Raw genomic sequence first — 16631 nt, forward strand, 5'->3', positions numbered from 1 at the left:
AACATGCAATTAACACAGTACCAGAAATAGGTGCTATTTTTGAAGTTGATTTCAATAAAACAATATGAAAACATAGATAATAAGTGATATATAAGAGGAATGATGGGAAGATGGCAAAGCAAATATAACATAGCCAGCGACAGGAAAACGAGGAATAAGGCGTGAAATCATCAAGTTTTGTAGATAAGTGAAGCCTGATGGAGAATCAGTTAGGACAACCAAGTGCTATGTGGATTGAAATAATAAGATAGAGAGGAAGTTTTACTTGCACTAAGACACAGTCGTCACACAACCTAGGATAACCGGTCTTTCTAACTAACATCGTAATCTTTCAAAATGAACCATAACTCTGACACATACACACACTGTTCGTATATTAAAAACATAAGGAATAAAAGCAACTGTACGGGGAGGATATCTCCATAGTGAGAACTGCAAAATGGGATCGTAAAGAACCACAACTACTATTGCAATCAGGGGAAGAGCTAAATCCAAAGGGAGCAAGAGAATAAAACAGGGCAAAGGAAGTTTTAGTACTTAAAGACTTAGATATCAACATGTTAGGGTGAGCAAGTCTTTTATGAACGACGTGCTGTATAGAAAGAATATGCTCATTTATGAGGATTCAGTGAGTGGTTATCCGGACCCAGAGTCCTAGAGAGTGGGATGTTTATAAGTACTGGAGGTCATCTGAACTGTGACATCCAATTTGTCTGTAGAATAATTTTGATGGTGAAATGTTTCTTGCAGGTCTTCCCTTGCAGGAGACCATAATTGTTAAAAAATATTTATTCTTGGACCAGACTGTAATATATTGCCCCTCGAGGGAGATTCATGGTGGTGAAGGCTGTGGTCTAGAGATTGAACTTGTGCTCAATTCGCTTGAATCAGAGTCTGGATGCTTTCCATTCTCCAGAGCCTGCATGGCCCATGGGATTAGCTATCCTCTATGATTAATAACAATACTTATGTAATTTGTATTTAGTACATGAAGTTTAACCTCATTATAAATATATGTATAATCCTGACAATGTAAATATCAGACCAATTACTTACCCATGAGAAAAACTAGTACCAGCAATGCCGCCACTTAACTGACCAAGACAGACAGCATCTGGGAGACCTCAACGTCACCATAGTGACACCAAATGCAGCCGAGTTCACGTGCCCTCCTGACACTGAAGAGTACTACAGAGTCAGCATCATGGCGCAATGTCTTGAAGAAGATCCACCTATATTAACACAATCTTCTTGGAAAGGGGGAAGACCTGCTTACATACCACACTCAACAACAACTGATCATTAGAATAAGAGAAGTGAATAGGATATTAATTTCAACATTCTGATCTGTAGTTACTCACTAATAATACTTTTTCTTTTGCAATACTCAAATACATATGCAAAACAAAACATTTAACCCCAGAATACTACTAGTCCATTAATTTACCAGACAGTAGCTGCCATTACGCACTAACCATAGCCTTCCTTTCAGTATGTTTTGTCTAACAAAAAACAACGCGAAAAAAGTGAAAACAGAAAAACCCATTAGTTTTCTTTATTACCTCCACCTGTATATGCAGCTCAATGTACTCGTGAATGTTTTCTTTGAGACGCACAATACAATGAACAAAACTGAAGATAGAGAAAATATTTATTCGTCCTGAAAATTTTTTTAACATATTAGATAAAACGAAAGGTATCGAAAAATTAAGTGCTTGGTAGTGAGGATAAAAATGGAAAGATGGAGAAGAGAGGATCTGAAGTTACAAAGAAAGGATCTGGACTAATACAAGCAGAAACCAAAGGGATGGATCCTTCTAGTCCTCCCCAGCAGAATTACATATTCAACTGCACCAGCAAAACCTAAAATTCTCCTCCTTAGGTCTTTCTTATTTAAAATACACTGAGGAACTCAACCGCAACGGCTGTAAATCTAATTGGGTAGTCAAGTGTCGACTGAGACTTTTGTTATTTCTTTCCCTTTTACTCGAGGTTAACCACAGGCATGATGGATTTTACTATACGCAAGAAATAATACTTAAGACATGAAATCATCAAGACAAATTACTTTGAAAAGCTGTGAATAAATTATGATCAAGTCCTTGATGGACCGCAATATCATGATGTGTAATCTAATTTATATAGTCAGGACAATTACTTTTAATATTAAGAAAACCTGTAACTATTTTTTTTTAGGCAGAGCTTACAATCTTAGCTTATTAAGCAATGATCGTTTTGCCAAACAGCAGCTCTACCATGTCCCTCTCTACGTTTCTCAATAGTTATCGTAGGTATAGTATGTCAGGAAACAACGCAAGTGTTTTCTAAAGAAGCCAGATCATAGTCATATGAGTAACCTAACTGAAACTTCACACAGGTCATCCTGACTGAATATTTGCACAACTACTGGTTCACCTCTAGTGTGTACAATAAAAGTGCTAAACCTACAATGGCCCATACAACACTTACCCTCTAAAAGTATGGTGGATTATGACCATTTCTTTACATACTTCCGATTTTATAACTGGGGTGTTGTGGAGCTAAGTGGGAGCTTTCATTTATTTTATTTTCTTTCTCTTTTTATAAACTGCGGAAAATTATTTTTAACCTGCTGAAATTTGCAGTAATCCTCAATACTTTATTTTTAATCCATTTTAAGTGATATTTTACCATGGCTTATTTAGGAGCAATAATGTCACTGCTTTTCTCTATTTTTTATCTTAATCATGGAAAGGAATCTTAATCATGGAAAAATTCAAACCTATTTGGAGTCTTTTTAGTGCCTGGGAGAAGAGGTATTTCCGTTGATTCAAGCAGGGGGGAGGAGTCAGTTTCCTGGCTCAAAGCACCCCCTCACCCATGAGCAGGCGATTTTATGCGTTAAAATATCAGAGAATGCAGTTAACGATGGGAACCTTTAGTGGCTGCCTGTCTGTTCTCCTTCCCAAGTTCGTTTGTATAAATTAAGATTCACTATAGTCCAGACTCACTGTACAACATGATATTTCTTTCGTATTGATTAGTAAGTTGATTCAGGTATACACAAAGCAGTTACATAGAATTATCATACACGGCATATGTCTTAGAGAACCTCGAACAACCCAAAAGTCAGTAAGCCAGTGATGAAATTAAGTCGCCCATAATGCCTAGGCATAATAAATCTCTTGTCCTGACCCATTACTGTAAAAATATAATCTCAATGTGCTACTTCGCAAAGAAACCAGTAATTTGAATTTGATTTTTATTCACTCCAAAACACCTTGAGGCCTCCAACCGTTAAACTAGGAAATTTCAACACTTGTGCAGTAACTAGGAAATAATTCTTGGAACTGCCCCAGCATGCTCTGATCTTATAAACCATTGGAATACATCAGGTAGCTTTGCAAAACCCCCTCGGCAGCGTTGATTCCATTGTTCAAAAGGTGCCTGTAGTCGACGACGGACAATTGTTGAAATTCAAGTGTAGTGTAGATAGACATTTATGATTTGCAGTAATATAACAATGTGAAATTTTTATTCCGTTAATTCATTAAATTGTTTTAGTCACTTACTCAAACTGACTTCAATATTTAATTAATGGCTGATGCATCTCATGGAGCGTACCCATTTAGTTTCAGACTAAATTTCTCAATATACTAAATGTTAAATCTACGTAGTAGGTTGGTGAACAGCAACCACCCAGGAGGTACTACCGTCCTGCCAAGTGAGTGTAAAGCAATATAATAATTGTTTCATGATGGTAGGATTGCTAGTGTCTTTTGTTATCTCCATACACATGCAGATTTCGAATTTACATCTTGCTACTTCTATTACATGAGTCACACTTCACATCGTGTACAAGCATATACTCACACACCTCTAGGTTTCTTCTACTGCTCTAGTTCTTGTTCTTGTTTTATTTCCCTCTGCCCATCCCCATGGGGAAGTGGAACAAATTCTTCCTCATCAAATAGCTGTATTTTATGAGGCAACTAAATGCCTTGGGAGCAGGACTAGTCAGTACTATCTGTGTATATATTATTAAATGTAAAAAGGAGCTTTGTTTTCCATGCTTGGGCCACTACCTCAATTGGGATGCTGCCAGTGTGTGTTGAAAGAGAAAAGAAGTTGGGGCTGTTGGAATCCGTAGAACAGTATTAACTGAAGATGCCTTTATGACCAATTTCAAACACCCCAGAGCTAATTGTCTTTCCAGAATATGCTTCGACTTGTTTTTGGGCACTGCTAAAGTCCATTGTTTTATTTCATTAAATAAAATGTGAAACTGATTTTACATTCAATGCATAATGAATGGCGATTATTCTGAACTGAAACATCAATGTTGATGCATTTTCACAGTAGATTTCCGCGTTGTAAGCATAAATTTACAACTGTACAAATATAGTTCATGAAACTGGAATCGTTGGATAACTGAGGATAGCCACAACTCTGCGAGCTTCAAAATTTTCGTCTGTTTTTATGTAGACGTTGATTTAGCATTTCACTGGGCATCGAAACCTGAATTAAAGTTATTAGAGGGTGGAGGGTATATCATTGTACTCTTCTGGATCACTAGGAAATAAAATCAAACTGAAATACTGAAGAACTTTGTGTACAATCGTAACTAAGAATATATTATTATTATTATTATTATTATAATCAAAAAGAGCGCTAAGCCACAGAGACTATACAGCTGCACTAAGAAACCTTTAACTATAATTACTTTATAAACTATTTATAAACCTGCCATATCAAATTAAATTTTAAGCAATTCTCTTTATTTATTTAGATGTTTCTATTGAAACCACTGCAGCAAATGTGAAACAAAGCTGAACTTTAATAGTATGAATTCAACCAGGCCTCTGGTTGATGGCCCATTATAGGAATTTCAGTAAACACATATAAATTGTATCTACACTCCTTCGTTGTATATACCTATCAAGTTATAATCTTCACCGGAAGGTAGTGTCTTAGGCTCCTGGTCAAGGAATTTGTTACCCTCACATTTCTTGAATCAAACCTTCTGCTTACCTCCCATCCCTCAAGAGTTTCATTACCAGTTTGGTTTTGAGTGCTTCACCATGAATATTAGGTATTATTATGACCCCTAGTTGATGTGCCAAGGTTCTCCCACCTGGCCAGAAGCTATGTACTAGTACAGCCATGGCGAGAGCCAGCCACAAGAGATATGTGGATTGACCTTCCTGTGTAGTGCCCGTCCAGGGACTGTGTTTCCACACACCCAGGAACACATGAAGACAGTGTGAACCTCTGCTATCTTTTTCTCCCTCCACCCAGCTCTATGTGCACCTCCTTGAAATCATGGGCAGCCTGAGGGTGGCCTGCCCTCTGACTCAGAAATTCTCCAACTTGTCAAGAATTGCACTAGCTCAGGCATCCCCATGCTTTCCCAATGTTATCTATAAATTGCTAGCCATCATCACACAATACACTGATGCTAAACACAGCCAAAATCGCCAACTGTTTTTACTGTGTCATTATCTTCGAATTCAAATAGATGATAAATTTATCAATATACACCATTGGGGACTTAATCAAATATTTTTTAACACAGTGTTCATGCCCCTACCACTTGAAACAACAGTTATTCTCTTTGTCTAGAATAATGTGCCGATAAACGCAATCAAGAACAATTAATAGCACTTTGTACTCCAGATAATACGTCTGGTTGCGGGTAATGGCCACTCGAATAATTAGAGATATTCTGCACTCCAGCAAAGGCACAAGAAGCTGCCACATGGTTGCAGGGTGCAGACTACTTCGCACTGCCTCTCTCTGACTACCCAACCTCCACTGAGTAGTGAGTGACTGGAGACCCTTTGATCTGCATAAAGCCACGGATTCTCTCTAAATCACACTTGATGCTTCTCTAAAGCTTATCAAACGTAAATAAATGAATACACAATACAAATATGAATTACAATTCTTATAGATCAACTAAAAGTTAAATATGCAATTAAAAACTTGTGAGGAAAGGACATTGCTTCGGCTTCATACGCCTGCTGTGGTGTACATCCAAGATACCGTACGCCTTCTCCATTTGAGTTTTTTCAGTCAACCACACCTTTTACAAAAATACACAAGAAACAGTATTTTTTCTCCACGCATTTTGTGTTATATTCACATAAATAAAACCATTATTTTTTATGGTTTCAGTGTTCACTTGATTTGTTGCATCTATATTTGTCCCTGTATTTTTTGTAGTAACGAAAATAAATCCATACTTCAAAAGCAGTATTATTGCTGTGACTCCTGTGAGTTATGTGAGTTGAAATATGTACGTTATCCGCCAATGCATGGAAATTAAACGTATATTCTGGGAAACGCGGTGATGTATGTTCTTCCAGTAACAGTTGATGTATGTTTCTTCCAGTAACTTAGTTGATATAAGTATTTCTTCCCAGTAACAATTGATGTATGTTCTTGCAGTAACAGTTAATGTATTTATTTCTCCCAGTAACGATTAATGTATGAAACTACTTCCAGTGACAGTTAATGTATGTTCTCAATGTTGATGTATATTTCTTTAGTAACAGTTAATGTATGTTCTCCCCTAGTAACAGTTGATGTATTCTTCCAGTAACAGTTATGTATATTTCTTTAGTAACAGTTAGTGTATGTTCTCAGTAACAGTTGATGTATATTCTTCCAGTAACAATTCAATGTATGTTCTTATTAACAGATTGATGTATGTTCTTCCAATAACAGTTATGTATGTTCTCCCAGTAACAGTTGATATATATTTCTCCCAGTAACAAGTTGATGTATATTTCTCCAGTAACAGTCCCAATGTGTTAATATATGTTCTCCCAGTAACAGTTAATGTATGTTCTCCAGTAACAGTTGATGTGTTCTTCCAGCAGATAGTGGAGCCAACAAGACTGACATGACCTTATCTTCACAAATAATGAGGACCTGATAAGAGACGCAGAATATCCAAAACAACTAATTCCGATCACAATCAATCAGAAGTCCAGACGTACATGCGCGGGGTCTGAACAGCAGAATGCATGTACCGGTGAAGTGTCTTACAAATACAATTTCAACAACAGAACATCAGCTGGGACCAGGTAAACCATGTCCTAAACAGAACATGTTGGAAGATGTCTTAAGTAACATGGACTGACAGTGCTGTGAAGGATCAACGCCACAATTGGCTTGACATGTTCTGAAGCAGCATATTCCCTAAGAAGAAGAGCAGGGTAAACTGGAGAGAAAAAGACGGCTCCTCTACAGAGGAACGACGAAAGTCACTAGGCTCCTCAGTGCTAGAATATCTGATACACGAAGGAGGCGCTGACCAGGAAGTGGAAACTATCGAACCAAGCTAAATGACTCTGCAGAACCAGGAAACTAGGAGGAGAAGCAAAGCTGTGTAGTGAGAGTGAAAGAAATTCCAAATATTCTTTTCATATGCCATCAAAGTAATACATCTAGTATCAGGCCTTACTCCAGACAGGATGGGACTTACACAGACTGACAACAGAAAATGGTGAATATTGAAATCCCAAGTATGACTCTGTATTTAGTAGACCACTAATCGAGTCTGAGGATCGACTGACCCAAATGATTCTTCATGGAATAGCCTCAAAACTCCATAAATGCCTGTGTTTCAGAAGCATTACCTAACTCTCCTGATAGATTTCGAAAAAGCGTGACAACATGCCCCTGCCATATTTGAGTTAGACTCATTGGAACTCCCTGTTTCTTTCATCAAGAACTGCAGAAACCCTCTCTGCGTACCCCTAAGTACATGGAGGAGGAGCTTGGACATGGGTGAAATTCCACAGTCACTTAAACAACGGATACTAGCCGCTCATAAGGTGGCAATAAAAGCATTAGCTAGAACTATAGACCAATAGCTCTGACGTCCCATCGCAAAATCTTTGAAGAGTGCTAGAGCGGGATTGCAAATCTGCCTGATTACGAAATCTGCCGCAATCCAGGGCAACATGAGTTCAGGAGCAGGTCGCTCCTGCCTCTCACAACTACTGATTCACTATGGCACTTGGATGCACTGGAAGAAAATCAAATTGCGATGTAATATACACAGACTTTGCAAAGTGTTGACAAATGCGATCATGGCATAATAATATAAATACGTGCTAAAAGATAACTGGGAAATTGGAGATGGATCTTCAACTTCCTATCAAATCGAACACAAGAGTGGTCAACAGGGAGTTAAATCTGAACTGCATGGTAAGAGGCTCTGTTTCCTGAGCTGACCTCGCCCCCATCTTCCTTCATATCCTCATATCAGGCACATAAACAGAGATGTACACCCACAGCACTGTATACATCCTTTGCGGATGATACTAGGATCTCATGGGGCTGTCATCTGAGGACTCCAGTTGTACCTCAAGAAGATATATAAACAGAGAGACCAGTGGGCAACAGTAAACAATATGATATTCAATGAGAGACTAGAGATTGCTTCTCCCGTTATGGAAAGCTGGAGGAGATAATAACTAGAGCAAGAGTATACTACTGGCTCCGGCCATACAATAGAGCGGAAAAAGTAATGTAAGGGACCTGGGAAGTAGTAATGTCTGAGAGATCTCACTTTCAGGATCACAACGGTGCTATACGATCGCACATTACCAAGACAATCTAGGATGGATGTGAGAACTTTCAAACAGAGATGCCAAGCCCATAGTGATCCTTTTCAAATCACTTATTCTCTCTAGAGCTCTGGAATACTGCTGTACATTAACATCTCCACTTCAATGGGTAAGAAATCCATGAATCTAGAAAGTGGCCTGAGAGATCCTTTACTGCATATAAGTTCTGTCAAGCACCTTAACTACTGGGGAACGCTTAGAAAGCACTTGACTTATGCTCGTTGGAACGCAGGAGGGAGAGAGTATATCATAATCTGTGGGAAAATCTTGAAGACAGATTTAAATCTGCGAAATCCTCCCTACGAAAGTAAAGATGACAGGCGATGTCAATAAAGTAGGGCATGTTGGTACTCAGAAAACACCATAAGTGTCAAGATAAAATGTGTTCAACAACCTCCCATCAGCATTGAGAATTGCAATGGCCCTGGCTGCAGCTGAAGGCTGGACCAGATAAAGTCGATGCCGGATCCAGCGGGGCGTGGCTCATGCGTCGGACTGCGTGCGGCCAGCGGTAACAGCGCAGTTGATCAGGCCCTGATCCATCGGGAGGCCTGTGGTCGTGGACCGGGCCGCGGGAACGTTGATCGGAATAACCTCCAGGTAACCTCCGGGGTAACAGTTAAGTGTATTTCTCCCGGTAACGGTTGATGTATGTTCTCCGGTAACGGTTGATGTATATTTTCTGGTAACCAGTTCGAGTATGTTTCTCTTTTGGTAACAGTTGATGTATGTTCTTCCGGTAACGGTGTGTATGTTCTTCGATAACAGTTGATATTGTGTTCTTCAGTAACAGTTGATGTATGTTCTTTCAGTAACAGTTGATGTATATTTCTCCCAGTAACAGTTGATGTATATTTCTTTACAGTAACAGTTAATGTATACTCCCAGTAACAGTTGATGTATATTCTCCAGTAACAGGGTGAAGTGTATGTTCTTCAAATGGCATGAATTAATGCCAAGTTCTTCAGTAACAGTTGATATGTTCTCCCAGTAACAGTTGATATATGTTCTCCCAGTAACAGTTGATGTATATTCTTCCAGTAACAATTGTCTTATGTTCTCCCAGTAACAGTTGATATGTTCTTTAATAACAATTAATACTTAATATATCTTAAGTAACAGTTTGATGTATGTTCTTAAGTAACGCAGTTGATGTGATTTCTTCTATTAACAGTTGATGTATTCTTCAAGTAACGGTTGATGTATGTTCTTTAGTAACAGTTGATGTATGTTCTTCAGTAACAGTTGATGTATGTTCTTCAGTAACGGTTGATGTAGAGTTTCTTTAAATGGCATGATTGATGTAGAGTTCTTCTAGTAACAGTTGATGTAGGTTCATTAAGTAACAGTTGATATGGAACACTAGTAACAGTTGATGTAGTTCAATTAACGATTTGATGTATGTTCTTAAATAACAGTTGATGTGTATTTCTTCATTGTGGTGATCTTATGTTCTTTAGTAACAGTTGATGTGTGTTCTTTAAGTAACAACTGAAGTATGCATGTACTCCATTAGCTAGCACTGTGCCATACATACATATGCATGAATATTCAAGTGGCCAAAACGTTAAATTAAATCACATTACTTTGTGTTGCAGAAATCACATGTTTGTGCTGAAGCCTGTGGTGAGCGGGGGCTGGCTCTAACCCAGCCACACACACACTTCCCTATTGAAAAACCTGTAATCTCAGACCAATCTCTTTGTATGACTTGCAATAGCCTCTCATAAGTCATGGGTGCTACGCTGGTTGAATGGGGAAATAACCTCCCCTTCATTTAAGTAATAAGCCAGCATGTTTTAAGTTTAGTGAAAGTGAGTTAATCTTGTTTCAATGGAATGTTGTAGTCTTAATAAGCATCTGTCCATGTGTTTGAATGTTTTAGTATATTTCTGTGAACGATAGTTAGTTCAATATAAGCGTAGTCATTAAATCTGGAAGAGGACTTTCTTTATTATACAAATATCTTATTAATGTGAAATCACACTTAAACATCTGGAGGAATAAGGTAATGAGTCAATAACAAAGTTATTGGGGAGATAAGTTATAGAAAGATTACTAGATAGAGGCTAGAGTTACAGAGGTACTAGTAAATGAGAGGCTAGAGTTATGGAAAATTGCTAATGGAAATGAGAGAAGCTAGAGTTATAGAGGTGCTGATAGGCTAAAGCTAGGTTATAGTGCTAGTAAGTAGAAAGCTAAGAGTTATAGGGGTACTGAAGAAGCTAAATGAGGAAGGAGTTAGAATAGGTTATAGAGGTGCTGATATTAGAGGTTAAGAGTAGAGTTATGAAATTGCTAGTAGTAGAGAAAGCTAGAGAGTGAGTTATAGAGGTACTAATGTAAATGAGAAAGCTAGGAATGAGTTATAGAGAGGTGCTAGTAAGTAGAAAGCTAGAGTGAGTTATAGAGGTACTAGTAAATGATAGAAAGCTATAGAGTGGAGTTATAGATAGTACTAGTAAATGAGAAGCTGGGGGATTATAGAGGTGCTAGTAGAAGCAGAAAATAGAATGAGTTATAAAGTACTAGTAAATGAGAAAGCTAGAATGATTTATAAATTGCTAGTAATCGTGAGAAAAGCTAGAGTGAGTTATAGAGGTACTAGTGAAGTAGAGAAAGCTAGAATGAGTTATAGAGAAGGTACTGATAAATGAGAAAGCTAGGTAGTTATAGATAGTGCTAGTAGTGACTAGGTGTGAGTTATAGGGAAGGGTACTAGTAAATCAGAGGCTAGGTAGGTTATAGAAGGTACTAGTGATGAGAAGCTAGGAGTGAGTTATAGGAAGGTACTAATAAATCAGAAAGCTAGGTGAGTTATAAGAGGTACTAATAAATCAAAGCTAGAATTGAGTTATTAGAAGGTGCTGAAATAGATGAGAAAGCTAGAGTGAGTTATAGAAGGTATGAAAAGTGATAGAGCTAGAATTGAGTTATGAAGGTACTAGTGTAAATGAGAAAACTAGGTGAGTTATAGAGGTACTGAGGAAAAATTAAGTATTAGAAAGCTAGATGAGTTATGAGGTACTAGTAAATGAGAAAGCTACAGTTTGCTCTATATGACCCTGTTGGTTTAGCACTAAGTTTTGATTACAATAATAATAATATAGAGAGCTGCATATAAAATATACTAAAAATAATCAGTCAAAATGTAGTAAAATCATAGGCAGGAAGTAATAGGAGTGATGAAATAATATTAGTGGCAGACAGGATATGTGTGTATACAAAAAAAAGTTTTGCAGTTAGAAGCTGAAAATTACAGAAGCTAGGCTGAGTCAATAAAACATGCATATGAGGCATATTTCAGAAACATGCATCTATAAAGCAGTAATGTTTTAGTATTTTAGCATATTTGCATATACATATTTATAACTATCATACCATTAGAAGGAAAGACATATCATAATTAGGGAAGTATATATGATAACATAATAATACTTTAAGTTCTACATTTCTATAATCTAAGGTCCTAATTTAGGTTTGGCATATTTTTCATTATAATAATATAATCAAGGAAAACTCGCGTAACATTTTTATAAAGCCAGTCTATAGCAGACTGGTCCATAATAACTAATGTATTTTATCTTTTCTCTTTGTGATATTTCATCAAATCCTAGGAATAGAAAACATTGGTACTACCGTAATTGCAACTTACTTTGCTTACTAATATAGTCACTCATAATATCCCTCATCCAGATACATATCTCATAGTTTTAAAAACCACTCTACTGACTTTTTACTTTTGTACATTTAATAACAATAAGAAAGCATGATTCCATTAACAATATTCAAAATCCTCATCCGCAATAGTCATCAGTTTATTGTATTCAGTGATAATAGTAATACTCGAAACCTTCACGAGAAATAGATGGTGGAGAGGAATGTGGCAGCCACAGCAGAGACACCACTTTTGGAAGTACGTGTGTCTGTCTGAGGCCAGCTGCCCTGAAGGTCCTGCTGGATGAAGACCAGAAGCTCCCGCCGGAGGATGAGGGGGTAAGTGGGTCTGAGGGGCCAGACTGCCTGGTCCTGCTGGATGAACCAAGCTCCGCCGGAGGATGAGAGGGGGTGCAGTGGGTCCTGAGGGCCAGACTGCCTGAAGGTCCTGCTGGATGAAAGACCAAGCTCCGCCGGAGGATGAGGGTAGGGGTGGGTCCTGGTGAGACCTGCTGAAGGTCCTGCTGGATGGAGCCAAGCTCCGCCGGAGGATGAGATGAGGTGGGTCCTGAGGCCAGACTGCCCCTGCCAGAAGGTCCTGCTGGATGAAGACCAAGCTCCGCCGGAGGATGAGGGGGTAAGTGGGTCCTGAGGCCAGACTGCCTGAAGGTCCTGCTGGATGAAGACCAAGTTCCGCCGGAGGATGAGGGGGTAGGTGAGTCCTGAGGCCAGACTGCCTGAAGGTCCTGCTGGATGAAGACCAAGCTCCGCCGGAGGATGAGGGGGTAAGTGGGTCCTGAGGCCAGACTGCCTGAAGGTCCTGCTGGATGAAGACCAAGCTCCGCCGGAGGATGAGGGGGGGGGTAGGTGGGTCCTGAGGCCAGACTGCCTGAAGGTCCTGCTGGATGAAGACCAAGCTCCGCCGGAGGATGAGGGGGGGGTAAGTGGGTCCTGAGGCCAGACTGCTTGAAAGGTCCTGCTGGATGAAGACCAAGCTCCGCCGGAGGATGAGGGGGGGGGTAAGTGGGGTCCTGAGGACAGACTACCTACCTACCTGTAGTCTACCTGGAGGGCATACCGGGGATCAACGCCCCCGCGGCCCGGTCCACGACCAGGCCTCCCTGTGGATTAGGGCCTGATCAACGAGGCTTTTACTGCTGGCCGCACGCAATCCAACGTACAAACCACAGCCCGGCTGAAGGTCCTGTTGGATGAAGACCAAGCTCCGCCGTTGGATGAGGGGGGGGTAGGTGGGTCCTGGAACCCACGTACCCCCATAGATTTGGGGTGTGGTGGGCTTTGGGGAATGGTGGGTTTTGAGGCGTGGTGGGTTTTGGGAGTGGTGGGTTTTGAGGCGTGGTGGGTTTGGAGATGTGTGGGTTTTGAGGCGTGGTGGGTTTTGGGGAGTGGTGGGTTTTGGGGAGGGGTGGGTTTTGGGGAGTGGTGGGTTTGGGGAGTGGTGGGTTTTGAGGCGTGGTGGGTTTTGAGGCGTGGTGGGTTTTGGGAGTGGTGGGTTTTGGGGAGTGGTGGGTTTTGGGGAGTGGTGGGTTTTGAGGAGTGGTGGGTTTTGGGGAGTGGTGGGTTTTGAGGAGTGGTGGGTTTGGGGGAGTGGTGGGTTTTTGAGGCGTGGTGGGTTTTGAGGCGTGGTGGGTTTTGGGAGTGGTGGGTTTTGGGGAGTGGTGGGTTTTGGGGAGTGGTGGGTTTTGAGGAGTGGTGGGTTTTGGGGAGTGGTGGGTTTTGAGGAGTGGTGGGTTTTGGGGAGTGGTGGGTTTTGAGGAGTGGTGGGTTTTGAGGCGTGGTGGGTTTTGAGGCGTGGTGGGTTTTGGGGAGTGGTGGGTTTTGGGGAGTGGTGGGTTTTGAGGAGTGGTGGGTTTTGGGGAGTGGTGGGTTTTGAGGAGTGGTGGGTTTTGAGGCGTGGTGGGTTTTGAGGCGTGGTGGGTTTTGGGAGTGGTGGGTTTTGGGGAGTGGTGGGTTTTGGGGAGTGGTGGGTTTTGAGGAGTGGTGGGTTTTGAGGAGTGGTGGGGTTTTGAGGCGTGGTGGGTTTTGAGGCGTGGTGGGTTTTAAGGAAACTACTGGGTCAGTTTAGGAATGATGTACTGGTAGTCAGAGGTGAAAACACAAAGCATGTTCGTGATTACAAGACATGATCGAAATATATGATCTAAATACATATGTGATAAAAATGCGATCTGTATACGTACATGTGACCTAGACACATATCTATGGTCAATAAACATATATGTGATATAAATACAATTAAGTAATGAAGAAGGATGGCAGTGTAAAAGTGAGGAATTGGCAGGATAGTTGTAAAATATTTCTGTGAATAAGAGAGATAACGTTAAATCTACAATAACTGTTATGGAGATAACATTAAAATGGTTAAACACTTAAGACTAAAATATGAAGATTAAGATTATTAGTATCATTATCACGGGAAAGCTTTAAACTCGTAGGAGTCAAACGGGTCTGGAGAATGAAGTTAAGTTTATACAACTGTTGGGTAATTGCAATCAGCCTTCTTTTGATATACCTTTCATAAGTTTCGAGAGTTGTTCTACTCCTGGAGCCCGGCTCCAGGGTCGTCTGGTCAACCAGGCTGTTGCTGCTGGCGGCCCACTGGCCCACATATCCATTGCAACCCTGGTTGATTTGGCATCTGGTGTAGATACTTGTCCATTGTCACAAACTTATAAATTAAATGGACAAATAACTGAAGAATAACAAAATAAAAATCACAGAAAAGGTATAGGACACGAGGGAAGCATATGCCTTGTAGGAAGTGAAGAGGGGGAGGGAAGGGGAAGGAGACAAAATGACAAGGATAAACGTGAGGAAGAGGCGAGAATAAAAGAGGAGGAATGTAGGACAACAAAGATTCCGCTGCCTGAAGGTAGGGATTATTATTATTATTATAATCAAGGGGGAAGCGCTAAACCCGGAGGATTATACAGCGCCTGGGGGGGGGGATGTGGAAGGCATTCAGGCTTAATTCGGGGAACTGGAGCACAGATCCAATTCCCTAAATCAAGAGCCCCTCACCAACATCAAGGAACCTTCCTTGAGGGGCTGAAGGTAGGGAGTGATGGAGTACAGGGTACGGGGGGGGGGGGGGGGTACTCCCAAGGGCAGGGAACAGTTGGCCTGCGTGAGGCTGAGATTACCCTCCCGCGTACCTTCTGCTGCTCACCTCCAATGTTACACTACAACTACCTACCACTATGCCGGGGTTTATGCAACCCTTACCTAATTGGGAACTTTTTATTCCTATTCTATTTGCAATATTATTATTATTATTATAATAATCAAGGGGAAGCGCTAAACCCGGAGGATTATACAGCGCCTGGGGGGGGATGTGGAAGGCATTCAGGCTTAATTTGGAGAACTGGAGCACAGTTCCAATTCCCTAAATCAAGAGCCCCTCACCAACATCAAGGAACCTTCCTTGAGGGGTCTATTTGCAATAGGAACTCCTTATCTCTTTTCTTTCATCACTTAATTCTGGGCAAGCCTTATCCATACATCCAAGAGCAGAGCTGGATACAGCCAAAAGCTGTCAGTGGTTCTTAAAATTCCCAACAACAGCTACTATCACTTCCTTTTCCTCTCTTCCTTCCCCCTCCATTCACATACACATTAGAGGGCATAACACGGGAAGATATAACATACAAAATTTCTAAGGAAACGATAGGAGGGTGGACAGGAACAAGCTGTTTGGGGGTGGGAAACAAGAACACCAGGGCACAGCTGGAATATAGTTATAATGAAAAGAAGTGCTAAACCTACCAGGGAAATATGGTTATTATATTAAAATTTTATTATAATAATGGAGCGCTAAACCCATAGGATTATACAGCATATGTGGGGGGAGGGGGAGATGGAAGGTATCAGGCTCAATTCAGGGAAATGGAGCACAGATCAAATTGCCTAGATGGAGAGCCCCCCTCACCAGTATCAAGGAACCTTCCTTGAGGGGGTTTATAATCAAAACCAAGTGCTAAACCCACTACCTGGAGGTTATTCCGGGGTCATACAGTGCTATAGTTATACAGACGAATCACATAAATGTTAGGAAATTTCTCTTCAACTAGTATTTGAATCGATAGCCATCATTGCATCAAATCAGCCTCTCTTGAAAAGCCCAGAGCACATGGTGGTGGCCCCCTGGCGAGGTGTCCCAAGGCATTGATGGGCCACAATCCCCAACCACACTAAGAAGTCTGCCCTCAGGGGTTTGGTGATCAAACATTTCCTCCGGTCAGTTATACCTGCCATTTGGTTTGTTGAGAACTGCAGCCAAGTTAAATTCAAAATTTTTCATCATCTATGTAGTGATGGCATATTGTTAATTTA

Source organism: Cherax quadricarinatus, chromosome 41, assembly GCF_038502225.1.
Source record: "Cherax quadricarinatus isolate ZL_2023a chromosome 41, ASM3850222v1, whole genome shotgun sequence".
NCBI lineage: Eukaryota > Metazoa > Arthropoda > Malacostraca > Decapoda > Parastacidae > Cherax > Cherax quadricarinatus.